This window comes from Coregonus lavaretus (assembly GCF_964263955.1).
Source record: "Coregonus lavaretus genome assembly, chromosome: 2".
Taxonomy (NCBI): Eukaryota; Metazoa; Chordata; class Actinopteri; order Salmoniformes; family Salmonidae; genus Coregonus; species Coregonus lavaretus.
The window spans coordinates 50,014,139-50,028,669 of record NC_139989.1 but is presented as its reverse complement, the minus strand read 5'-3'; positions in this window follow the sequence as shown (position 1 = coordinate 50,028,669).

The following is a 14,531-nucleotide window of genomic DNA, read 5'->3' as shown; positions in this document are numbered from 1 at the left end:
TAGTATGATTACAGTAGGACATGTACAACATGAAAGGTGAAAACAATATGACTGAATTTAAGGTAATGCTATTTATTTAGGAACTTCAAACTTTGTTAGAGTCAGAACATGATATTGGCACAATATTAGTATTGCTAATGAAAATTGATTCATTTTTTGAAAGTTAGTTTGTTCATTGATTTCTGAATGGCCTGTGTATATTTAATGGAGGTGAATATGTATGTAATTAAAATGTTTTGAATTTCTCACAAAATAATATTACTATTTTAATGGGGCACAAATGTTGTTTGAATGACAATGTGTTTTGGTTGATATAAAATATGATGCAATAGTTGATTGGTTGTGTTGATTGTATAATGTGTTTGGTTATTTGTTATGATGGAGACGCTATTTTAACATATCACTGGTTTTGCAATTCATCCAAGATGGTAGGACTATGATAGGCTAACAAAAAAACAAAAACATTTATGCACTCACTAACTGTAAGTCGCTCTGGAGCATGCATCTTCTGGTATTCAATGTGGGACAACCTCTGCTACTCCTCCATTCCCTCTTGGCCCTGTATTGAAGAAGACTGATTAAAGCATGTAGCAGCAAAGAAAGGTGATTAAAAATGTTTGATTGCTACTAAGACCATAATCACATATCCATTGATTGCTCATACAGTGGGGAGAACAAGTATTTGATACACTGCCGATTTTGCAGGTTTTCCTACTTACATAGCATGTAGAGCTCTGTAATTTTTATCATAGGTACACTTCAACTGTGAGAGACGGAATCTAAAACAAAAATCCTGAAAATCACATTGTATGATTTTTAAGTAATTAATTTGCATTTTATTGCATGACATAAGTATTTGATACATCAGAAAAGCAGAACTTAATATTTGGTACAGAAACCTTTGTTTGCAATTACAGAGATCATACGTTTCCTGTAGGTCTTGACCAGGTTTGCACACACTGCAGCAGGGATTTTGGCCCACTCCTCCATACCGACCTTCTCCAGATCCTTCAGGTTTCGGGGCTGTCGCTGGGCAATACAGACTTTCAGCTCCCTCCAAAGATGTTCTATTGGGTTCAGGTCTGAAGACTAGCTAGGCCACTCCAGGACCTTGAGATGCTTCTTACAGAGCCACTCCTTAGTTGCCCTGGCTTTGTGTTTCAGGTCGTTGTCATGCTGGAAGACCCAGCCATGACCCATCTTCAATGCTCTTACTGAGGGAAGGAGGTTGTTGGCCAAGATCTCGCGATACATGGCCCCATCCATCCTCCCCTCAATACGGTGCAGTCATCCTGTACCCTTTGCAGAAAAGCATCCCCAAAGAATGATGTTTCCACCTCCATGCTACACGGTTGGGATGGTGTTCTTGGTGTTGTACTCATCCTTCTTCTTCCTCCAAACACGGCGAGTGGAGTTTAGACCAAAAAGCTCTATTTTTGTCTCATTAGACCACATGACCTTCTCCCATTCCTCCTCTGGATCATCCAGATGGTCATTGGCAAACTTCAGACAGGCCTGGACATGCGCTGGCTTGAGCAGGGGGACCTTGCGTGCGCTGCAGGATTTTAATCCATGACGGCGTAGTGTGTTACTAATGGTTTTCTTTGAGACTGTGGTCCCAGCTCTCTTCAGGTCATTGACCAGGTCCTGCCGTGTAGTTCTGGGCTGATCCCTCACCTTCCTCATGATCATTGATGCCCCACGAGGTGAGATCTTGCATGGAGCCCCAGACCGAGGGTGATTGACCGTCATCTTGAACTTCTTCCATTTTCTAATAATTGCGCCAACAGTTGTTGCCTTCTCACCAAGCTGCTTGCCTATTGTCCTGTAGCCCATCCCAGCCTTGTGCAGGTCTACAATCTTATCCCTGATGTCCTTACACAGCTCTCTGGTCTTGGCCATTGTGGAGAGGTTGGAGTCTGTTTGATTGAGTGTGTGGACAGGTGTCTTTTATACAGGTAACGAGTTCAAACAGGTGCAGTTAATACAGGTAATGAGTGGAGAACAGGAGGGCTTCTTAGAGAAAAACGAACAGGTCTGTGAGAGACGGAATTCTTACTGGTTGGTAGGTGATCATATACTTATGTCATGCAATAAAATGCAAATTAATTACTTAAAAATCATACAATGTGATTTTCTGGATTTTTGTTTTAGATTCCGTCTCTCACAGTTGAAGTGTACCTATGATAAATATTACAGAGCTCTACATGCTATGTAAGTAGGAAAACCTGCAAAATCGGCAGTGTATCAAATACTTGTTCTCCCCACTGTATATAGCTCTTATCAAAGATTGTCTATTATATTGACAAGATATACGAGTGACTGCTCTAACAATGGAAATACATGTCCTCAAAGATGGAAGGCAGGCGGGAGGAGGCGAGCTCAGGTGAGACCATTCTAGCCTATGAGAGGGCAGATACGCGTGTAAACAACAGGCCATAGAGATAGATATAGGACTCATCTTTGTATCTGTGCCAGTTTATAGTCTGACAGCATGGGCAGCACCATTGATCCTATCTCAATTTTAAAGTAGTACATTTTCTTCTTCATTGGCGGATTGCTCCAAACTCATAGGAATCCCCACCCAGTTGACTACTTTAAAATGGTGGAAGCCCTCAATGGCAATGTCCATGCTAAAATGCGTTATATCCATGATTAATCCTCTATCTATATCTATGACAACAGGCACAACTCCGATATAAAGTCAAGTTTCCGTAACGCCACGTGCGTCCACTTATATCAGTGCATTTGTAACAACCTAACCATTACACAACTTATATTAGATCAAATAAGCCTCACGTAGCAAGTTAGTAATTACATTTTTTGTTGACCAAATTCGACACTCCAAATCCTTCACATGGTGGGCTTATTTTCGTGGACAGATTTCGGTCGGAGTAAAACCTCTTGCTTCGCCTCTTCTTCTCTGCTCTAATATGTATTTAGACACTCACAGAGTACCCTCTAGTGTTTACGATTGGAAGGGACAAGGCCATTATCTCTGGTGTTGAATTGGAACTCAAAACAAAACTCTATACTTCAAACTTATCAATACCTTTGTTCCCATGTCACGGTTCTTGGTTCTAATCTTGTTGACCTGGGACTCAGCAATGTCAGCACGCCCGTTAGCCTCTTCCAGCTCATGCTGCACCTTTCTGAAGTTGGCCATATGAACATTAGCTTGCTCCTCCTGCAATTGAATGAGATGCAATGTAGGTTAGCCTACATTAATTATTGCAGCCAGAGCCCACCCTTCACTTGAACACTCAAAATCTAGTGGAGAATGGTCCTTGGTATGTCATTTGCTTACAGCTTCCTCGGACTGTCTTTTGTAAGCCTTCACTTTGATCTGTAATTTATCCACCAAATCCTGGAGTCTAGTAACATTCTTCTTGTCTTCCTCAGTCTGAAAGAAATCACAGGTGTCAGTTTATTTTTTCAAAAATGGTTTTCAGGACAATGCGATAAGTGGATTGCAATTTCATTTGAAGCTAGGGCTATGCCCATGAATGGAAAATAAATACATCTCTGTTAAAATGATCATGGAAACGCAACCAATTTCTGTGACAATATGACTTTAACTCCTGATTATAAGGTACATTAATACGTTCTTATTTCTTACCTGATAGGTGAGCTCTTTGACTCTCCTCTCATATTTACGAACTCCTTTGATAGCATCAACCCCCCGCTTTTGCTCAGCCTCAAGCTCATTTTCCAGATCACGGACCTAGATAATAGAGACGTTTTTTTGCAATGTTTTTAAATCAGTCTGCAATACAGTTTTATAATTAACTTAGCTACATACCCTGCCCTCCAGTTTCTGGAGTTGCTTCTTTCCACCCTTCATGGCAATATTCTCTGCTTCATCTAGACGGTGCTGCAGGTCCTTGACGGTGATCTCCAGGTTCTTCTTCATCCTCTCCAGGTGACCACTCGTGTCCTGCTCCTTCTTCAGCTCCTCTGCCAACATGGCAGGCTGAGAATGGGACAGTATTTGAATGAAACTCATTTAGCTTGTGGAAGTTTGTGTTAAAGAGACAGCTTGTGGACTGTAGAACTTACATCAGTAATTGCTTTCTTGTCCTTGTCCTCTGCATTTCTTGCCTCTTGAACAGCATCTTCCACTTCTCCTTGAAGTTGAGTTATGTCTGTGTCAAGCTTCTTCTTGGTGTTCAAAAGGCTGGTGTTCTATTTGGAATAGAGAGGTTTAGTTCAATTGTAAAGTGAGAAAACTGTCAGGTTTGATTAATCATATCACACAACCAACCTGGGGGTAGAGAAGCCCTACTCGCTCACTAGCTTCAATCAGCTCCTGCTCGGCCACTTTGCGGCCTCTCTCTGCCTGCTCAAGGGCTTCTCTGAGTTCCTCAATCTCAGCATGCATCAGGACGGTCCTGCGCACCACCATGGTGACCTGCTCCTTCATATCATCCTGTCCTCTGACAGCATCATCAAGGTGCAATTGAGCATCCTGGAATGGTTTAATGATCAACTTTGACTGAAACCCTAGGCACTCATTTGCAATTAAATGTAACCTACTGTCACATGCATGGCTATCAATGCCTATTAAGTATGCACACCATCTTAATGTTGCAAAACACAGCAGCACTGTTTGTAACAGCTCACCTTGAGCTGTCCCTGAACATTCCTCAGTTGTTTCTGGGCTTCAGCAGCCTGCCTATTAGCATGGCTCAGCTGAATCTCCATCTCTTTGAGGTCTCCCTCCATCTTCTTCTTAACTCGCAGGGCATCATTCCAGAGTGCTCTGCATGGAATCAATAACTCTCTGTCAATCAGCTGGTCAATCTCCTCATCCTTGTCAGCAAGCTTCCTGTCCACCTCAGACTTCACCTTGTTCAACTCCAGCTGGGCACGGAGGATCTTAGATTCCTCATGCTCTATAGATGCCTTCAAAAAGAAAATGTATATTCATTATTGTAAACCTTAAAATCTGTTGATTTGGCTTAATTGTGTAATTTTTTAAAAACATTGTGCCAGTTGAGTAAATTTTTAAAAAATAATGTTACCTCTGCTTCCTCCAGTGTAGATTGCATCTCACTTTTCTCTGTTTCCACTTGTTTTCTGACTTTCTCCAGTTCATGGACACTCTTTCCACTCTCACCAATTTGCTCCGATAGGTCTAATATCTCCTCTGTATTTTGAAAGCCATACAGTACATGTCAAAAGACAATATCAGGTCATTTGATATTGTAAAACCTTAAGGATTTTATGTGTTGTGACTATTATGTCATGGATTGTCACATTTCATAAATTGGACTTACGTTGCAGGTTTTTATTCTCCCTTTTGAGAGTTTCCAGATGATCCAGAGCTTCTTCAAAGGAGTTTTTCATTTTGAAAAGATAGGTGCTTTGTGATCGAGATTCTTTCTGAGCACTTTCCAGCTCCGACTGTGACTCCTCATGCTTCTGCTTCCAGTCAACTAAAATCTAAAACCATGTATCGTCATCAATACATGGATGTTCAGGCTTTTAGAAAAAAATCAAATCAAACTTTTTTATTACCTTGTCAAAGTTTCTCTGTTTCTTATCAAGGTTAGCAGCCATACTATTGGATCTCTCCACATCAACCACGAGATCCTCCATTTCACTCTGCAGTCTCTGCTTAGTCTTCTCCAGTGAAGCACATTTTGCATTCACCGCCTCAATTTGTTCCTCAGCCTCTTGGAGACGTTGGGCAAGCTTTTTCCTGCGCAAAGTGAGACCAATCATTTTTCAATATCATGCATAGGGTAATTTATGGCAATGCCCTGGCCCTCTGGAGAGATCAGACCTCTGCTTCTCTATCTTGGCCCGAGCAGCACTGTCACGATCGTCTGAAGGAGGAGACCAATGCGCAGCGTTGCGAGTGAACATGACTTTAATATGTAAGGCACGTAAATACAAAACAACAAACAAGACGATGCGTGAAGTCCAATATAGACGACAACAACAGAAACTGGAACATGGAACAATAACCCACAACTAACAACAGAAAACCTACATCTTAAATATGGCTCCCAATCAGAGATAACGAGCCGAACAGCTGACACTCGTTACCTCCGATTGGGAGTCAATGAACACAAACAAGCACAATCACCCAACATAGAAATACCACAACCTAGACACCCCAACATAGAAATACACCCAAAACAAATGAACATGAACACCCCTGGCTCAAGAATAAAGGTCCGTGGAGCCAGAGTGTCACATTACCCCCCCCTAAAGGTGCGACCTCCGGGCGCACCAGCAAACAGTCTAGGGGAGGGTCTGGGTGGGCGTCTGTCCCTGGTGGCGGCTCAGGCCCAGGTCGTGGTCCCCACTCCACCTTAGTCAACCTCCGCTTTCGTCTACCCTTCCTCATGACCACCCCCCAACTAAACCCCACTGGATTAAGGGGCGGCACCGGACTAAGGGGCAGCACCGGACTAAGGGGCAGCACCGGACTAAGGGGCAGCACCGGGCTAAGGGACAGTACCGGACTAAATGGCGGATCCTGGCTGGCTGGCTCTGGCGGATCCTGTCTGGCGGAAGGCTCTGGCTGATCCTGTCTGGCGGAAGGCTCTGGCTGATCCTGTCTGGCGGAAGGCTCTGGCTGATCCTGTCTGGCGGAGAGCTCTAGCGGCTCCGGTCTGGCGGACGGCTCTGTAGGCTCATGGCAGACGGGCGGCTTTGCAGGCTCATGGCAGACGGGCAGCTCCTGCGGCGCTTGGCAGACGGACAGTTCAGACGGCGTTGGGCAGACGGGCAGTTCAGGCGCCGTTGGGCAGACGGGCCGTTCAGACGGCGTTGGGCAGACGGACAGTTCAGGCCCCGTTGGGCAGACGGCAGACTCTGGCTGTCTGACGCGCACCGTAGGCTTCCTACGTGGCACAGGAACAGGCCGGGCTGGGCTGGCGACGCACACCGTAGGCATCCTACGTGGCGCAGGGACAGGCCGGGCTGGGCTGACGACGCACACCGTAGGCATCCTACGTGGTGCAGGGACAGGCTGAACCGGGCTGGCGACGCGCACCGTACACTTAGTGCGAGGGGCCGGAACAGGCCGTACCGTACGGGGAACACACACTACTGGCTGCACCTCGGGACTAGGAACGGGCCGGACCGGACTGGCAACACACCCCAGTACCCTTGGCCGTGCCTCTACACCTTCCTTCCCCTTCGTGACCAGTGGCCCCCTTAACCTGGCGGCCCTATCTGCCAACCTCCTGCACTCCTCCAACCCGTACACCTGCTGCCCCGACGTCGTGAGCCCCCCCCTAAAAATTTCCTGGGGGTCTCTCCTCCCCGTGGACCAGGCCTCCATCATTCTCGCCCACTTCTCGCTCCTCTGTTTCCAATTATCGCCCTTCAGCTCCTGTACACGCTGCTTGGTCTGGTCTTGGTGGGTTATTCTGTCACGATCGTCTGAAGGAGGAGACCAATGCGCAGCGTTGCGAGTGAACATGACTTTAATATGTAAGGCACGTAAATACAAAACAACAAACAAGACGATGCGTGAAGTCCAATATAGACGACAACAACAGAAACTGGAACATGGAACAATAACCCACAACTAACAACAGAAAACCTACATCTTAAATATGGCTCCCAATCAGAGATAACGAGCCGAACAGCTGACACTCGTTACCTCCGATTGGGAGTCAATGAACACAAACAAGCACAATCACCCAACATAGAAATACCACAACCTAGACACCCCAACATAGAAATACACCCAAAACAAATGAACATGAACACCCCTGGCTCAAGAATAAAGGTCCGTGGAGCCAGAGTGTCACAAGCACGCTCAGACTCAATTTCTTCTTTGAGTTCCTCAATACGAGCCTTGAGAGAAAACATACCATTTTAAACCAAACAATCTGCCAAATTTGAGCTAATCATTTTAAAGATATTTCATTTTTTACTGTATTACATTGTGTTCCTTAATCTTCTTTTGAAGCTGGGAGCTCAGTGTTAGCTCATCCTCAATTTTGCTTTGCAACTGGGCTGTTTCAAAGTCTTTCCTACAAAGAGGAAATATATTGAGTACATTTGACCACAACAGAGGAAATCTTGCTTATTACTTCAGCGGTTTCTGATTTTACTTCTTAAGTTTTTCATCTGACTGCTGCTTTTCATTCTCCAGATCCATTATGGCTTCATGTGTCAGTTTCACATCACACTCAAGCTTTCTCTTGGCTCTCTCAAGGTCCATGCGAATCGTCATCTCTTGCTCCAGAGAACCCTCAAGCTGTGGTATGAAAACAAGTAGCGATATAATTAAGTTAAAGCATTACAATGCAATGCTTTTTCTACTGATAATGTGTTACTGACATCATCCACTTGTTGTTCAAGCTTAACCTTTGCTTTTGTCAGAGTGTTGACTTTGTCCTCCTCTGCCTGGAGATCATCAAGGGTCTGCTGATGTGCCTCTTGGAGAGCTTTCTTCTCCTTGGTCAACTTGGAAAGGCTTTCATCCTGACCAGACATCTCCTCTGTGAGGTTTTTAACCTGCAATGGCATAGTCATGTTAGTAAAAGACACGCAAAGAGGATGATGGATACTGCAGCTTCATATTAAAATGCAAACCTTGTTTTCAGTGGCATGCTTCTCCTTCTCCACGTTGGCCAAGGTGAGCTCTAAGTCATCAATATCTTTCTTCAGCTCAGAGCATTACATTTACATTTACATTTTAGTCATTTAGCAGACGCTCTTATCCAGAGCGACTTACAGGAGCAATTAGGGTTAAGTGCCTTGCTCAAGGGCACATTAACGTCATTTAGCAGACGCTCTTAGCCAGAGCGACTCACAAATTGGTGCGTTCACCCTATAGCCAGTGGGATAACCACTTTACAATTGGGGGGGGGGGGGGGGGGGGGGGGGTAGAAGGATTCCTTTATCCTATCCCAGGTATTCCTTAAAGAGGTGGGGTTTCAAATGTCTCCGGAAGGTGGTGAGTGACTCCGCTGTCCTGGCGTCGTGAGGGAGCTTGTTCCACCATTGGGGTGCCAGAGCAGCGAACAGTTTTGACTGGGCTGAGCGGGAACTATGCTTCCGCAGAGGAAGGGGAGCCAGCAGGCCAGAGGTGGATGAGCGCAATGCCCTCGTTTGGGTGTAGGGACTGATCAGAGCCTGAAGGTACAGAGGTGCCGTTCCCCTCACTGCTCCATAGGCAAGCACCATGGTCTTGTAGCGGATGCGAGCTTCAACTGGAAGCCAGTGGAGTGTGCGGAGGAGGGGGGTGACGTGAGAGAACTTGGGAAGGTTGAACACCAGACGGGCTGCGGCATTCTGGATGAGTTGTAGGGGTTTAATGGCACAGGCAGGGAGGCCAGCCAACAGCGAGTTGCAGTAGTCCAGACGGGAGATGACAAGTGCCTGGATTAGGACCTGTGCCGCTTCCTGTGTAAGGCAGGGTCGTACTCTCCGAATGTTGTAGAGCATGAACCTGCAGGAGCGGGTCACCGCCTTGATGTTGGCGGAGAACGACAGGGTGTTGTCCAGGGTCACGCCTAGGCTCTTCGCACTCTGGGAGGAGGACACAGCGGAGTTGTCAACCGTGATGGCGAGATCATGGAACGGGCAGTCCTTCCCCGGGAGGAAGAACAGCTCCGTCTTGCCAGGGTTCAGCTTGAGGTGGTCATCATCCAGCTTCCTCTTCTTGGCAGTCAGCTCAGAATTGATTTTGTCTTCATCATCCAGTCTCTCTGTCAACTCTTTCAGTTTGGCTTCAAGCTGTATTTTGCTTTTTATGAAAGCCTCATCTCTCCTCTGCATCCGAAAGAGTTTCGGAATCCTAGGAAAACCGATTGTCCAGTCAACGTGTCTGTCTAATGGAACACTTCTTAAACACTACAATGAACAAACTGATATAACAGTACCCCTCAGATGACTACAATAATGACCCTGTCTGTTTAAAAACAGTGATAGTTCATGTTGACAATTCTAATAGCACTTACAGATTGAACTTGTAACATGAGGTTTTGTTTCTCCGAGAACAGAGAAACCATCTTCTCCTCCAGTTCCTTTCTCTTGGCCTCTGCCTTTGCCAGGTCCTCCTTACATTTGACAAAGTCCTCCTTCATCTTTTCCACCTCCTTTTCACTCTCTGCACTCTTCAGAAGGGGCTTGATCTTGAAGTACAGCTTCATCCATGACCAGTGTTTCACATTCATGAATGAGCGGAGGTTGTATTGCAGAATGAACACACAATCTCTGAAAAATAGGTAATTGTAATGCCCAGTTCTAATGTTCTAAGCATGTACTTTCTTTTAAAGATAAGGATAAGAATATTTCAATTGATGGGTTGTCTTACTTCTTTATAGCCAGCTGAGAAATTTATTTTCTCATGAGGTACCCACGGCACAATGCTTGAGTGCCTGTCACCAGAGGGGCCAGTTTTTCATCTCGCAACTCTTCAAGAGTGCCCAGCAGACTGGTGTCGTATATGATGAATGGTGGCCATTATCGCTGTCAACAAAAAGTCCGTTATGCTGCATCGTGTCAGAAGTTTTTATTCATACCACGAGGTTACAGCATAAATTACAGACACGCGTTGCCTGGAGAACGACTCCCCAGATTGATATGGTCGTTCTGTCGTCTCATCGTTTACCCCCTATTTATAAACAATGCAAAGGGAGGGGCTACTCCCTTCTTCTGGCCAATCACCAGTCTCCCCTCGGCCGTCACCCTCCAAGCGGCACATTTCAAATAACATCATAAAACCTCCCCCCTCTGGCCTGAACAACCAACATTCCATTCCGTCATGAAAAACATTTAACAAAGACATAATCTTCAGATACGATATTCCCCCCTTTCGAGACGAAATAAACGTCTCGAAAACAAACAGAATAAGATTATGACTATTAACCATTTATCTCATTGAATATTCTTAACCTTAAACCCAAAAACATTCTCCTCTAGAGTGTAAATACCTTTCTATGAAATACCTGTTTATGAAGTGTGAATACATTACTATGACCTATGAAGAAATCTCTATGGAGTGTAAATACATTACTATGACATATGAACAACTGTTTATGAAGTATGAACACATTACTATGAATTATGAATAAATCTCTATGGAGTGTGAGAGCGAAAAACTGTCCAGCAGCCATCCATCCATATCAATCAAGACAGTAAAATTATCTCACGGTCCCTCTGCCCCAGGCAACCACCGTCGGTACTCCAGATAACCTCATAACTCATGTAAATGCATTTGAAACTATGATGTAATTAAATACCCATGTAAACAAAATCCTATCCATAAATATCCACTCTCAGGCTGGTCAACCCATAGGACCTGAAAGGGAATCTCTCCCTGCTTAAACCTTCTGTCCCTAACCCCATCGAAATAAACAAAAGCATCTACGATCCTCATCTGCATTCAATAACATCAAACATAATTCTACTAAAATCAATACCTAAGAATATGACACAATTATGTATTACACATGTCTATATTTCATTGCAGACACTGGAATGTAGTCCACTACACTTCATCTCCCTGTAATGTCCTCTTCCAATGGACTTGTTGATGATGGAATCAGCCACACCCTCCTTGTTTCATCTCCTCCAGTCATATTGTCTCTGTTTGAGTATTCCAATCTCCACCTGTTCTCCCACATGCTTCTGGAATGACAAGAAAATAAACGACCAAACAGTATCCTTTGCAAAACAACCACTTTCAAATTAAACCTCCATTTCACCTAAGAATTTAAAAAATGATACATAAATGATGCATGAATCACATTATCCATTCCCCCCTTTGATTCATAAATCATACTAAAAATTATACTAATATTGAAAAACCAATTTGAAAAATCATAAAATAATCCAAAATGATATTTATCCCTCAGTTCCACTTGTCCATCTTTATCCAGATCAGGAACCGTCCACACCGGCATCTGAGTGTTGTCTCCAGGCACCACTTCTCCAACCTATCTCAATCTCATAACTTTCTCAAAAGTCAGTACAAACATCACACAGTGTTATCAAAGCTTAAACTAGAATCTGACCCATCACTGCCCCTACTGGCCTAATTGATCTTGCAACCAAATCCTTTCAAATGCTTCCCTTATAATGCATCTATAACCCCAGTGATATTATCTGAACTATCTGGACTCACAGGATAACTAATATTTATCAATTTATCTTCCCAAATGTTACACCATACCATGAATGAAGTCCCCCCTTCTCCCTTAAACTTATTCTTCAATGATAGGCTTGAAGACTATGACATGTCGCCATGTGTCTGCTAAATGACTAAAATGTAAATGCAATGTCACCCTTCCAACCCTAGATTTAGCTGTGTCCAATGCTATCCCTCTTATAATGGTAAAACCTCATATGGAAGCTTCAACGTTGACCTGTAACAACATCCTATCCCCATAGGGTAAGAATATACTCTATCATAATTTCCCCTTATCCTCTAAAATTCACATAGTCACATTGTCAGTCAAAAGCTAATCTTTTAACCATCAAAGTCCTGCTCTTCTTACTACCTGATATATAAAAAGTAACCTATTATTTGTCATTACTACCCTTAAGGTCATACTTATCCAAAGTTATCATCTAACATCCCAATCTGATCTTTCCATAAACATACCCCTTACCTCATATGTTTTATTAGAACAAACACAACTTTTAGCCCTCAATATTTCACCTGAATACTTCAGAGTTCGCAATTACCTGATTTTACTTTCCCTCTAACCAATGCTCATAGGGTAATCCCTTCACCCAAGAACACTTAAACCCTACTGGTCTGACAACTACATTATTTTATCGGTCAATGACTGTTGCCGATACCACAGTCATGACAAAGCATAACATTTACCCACACCTGCCAGAGGCCGCGCGACCGTCTAACACGTCTTGGGCTGGCATCCCCAACAGACATCAACCCTCAAGATTCCTCACTGACCCTACAGAATGAGCTAATCTATCTCTAATTTTCACAACAGAGGAACGAGCAGCACTGATCAGATGCCCCCCCCCCTCTGTCATCAAAATCAAAAGACCCCATACTGCAGCTTCCATGATGAATCTCTATTCTCCATTTCAGATTAATCTATATTGTTTCTATCTGCTCTATTTTAACCCCATTCGTACCATAACCTCCTGAGTCCCTCTTGCTACCTCTTTAATTTCAGAACAATTGTTGTCAGTATCATACTCCTATATTTTCTATTGCCATAGTATCATTAATCCCTTCCAAAGTTACCCTTAAAGTAGTTGATTTAGCTGCTGTATCAACCCTAATTACTTCTAGTGCAAAATTTCCCATTATCCTCTGTGTATTATCTACTGTTGGAGTGACTACTGTCCATTCAGTTCTACTCCTCCTGAACTCCCTCAATGACTGTGGAAAGTTTTACAGACTTCAAATCTTCCGTTATAAGCATCACCTTACAAATTACATAGCCCTTTAACCAATAATTCTTAACCAGAACAACTTCTAATGCTTGCACTAGATAAGTACACATATATTCTCCCTAACCTTTCTCGGTAACGTTACGCAAAATAATCCCTTATTTGAGTAGGTGCAACAGCTCCTACTTCTGATCCTGCTAACAATACTTATCCTCCCTAATTATCTCTCTCTCTCTCTCTCTCTCTCTCTGTGAAAGAAACGTCATCATCCTAAATGGCATATTATAATTATTATTCTCCTAACCCTCATAACAGTATTTTCCCCCTATAATTGATGCTGGACCCTTAATCAAATGCGCTATATTTATGACTTTAATAACTATCAATGTTGAAAGAGTTAAATTACTTCTCCCTGTTGTTCTAATAAACTGAAGTGTTAATGTCCTTATTTACTCCTAGTTTTCCCATAAGACTTTGAACTCCTTCCTTGTACTTCCATCTATCACCCCTAGTGTCACTTTTTCCCCCTTTCAGTTCTACCTCTAAACTTTAAACCTCCTGATTATAACAAAATACACCTATAATGACATTGATCTCCCTGCTGGAAACTGTAAATATAGATACTCAATCACCCTCAAATCATTCAGCAACACATACTTTCTCACTGCATCTGCTCCTAACCGATTTAAACTCCTACCATATCTTCCCACTAAACTTTAAAATGTCCTTCCTCACTGTTCTCTCTCTGTCTTACTACTAACTTTGAAACTTAGCTTACTGTCTCAGAGTCCCTTCAACCTAGCCTACCCCTAACTTATGTTAATCTAATCTTTTCTCCCATAACATTTAAAACCTTTTCCCCTGATCTATTGACAAAATCTCTTACCACCAAATTTTTGGAATATGTGATTGGGAAAGTTCCCCACCTGCTTCTGACTCATTACACACAGACTTGGCAAAACCGACTAAACACCTTTTAGCCTAACCTCAAATCTCTTAGTGTAAGAATGTAACCCAAAATAACAGTCACCCCTATTAACTTTTCCCAGACAGATTGTCTAACAGGCAATCTAATACATTATCATCCTTCCTATGATATTTATCTTTTAAGCAAATGACTCCCCAAAAACCCTACTTTTTAAAATAGTCTACCAGACAGTCAGTCGTCTATTGTGCCTCTGATT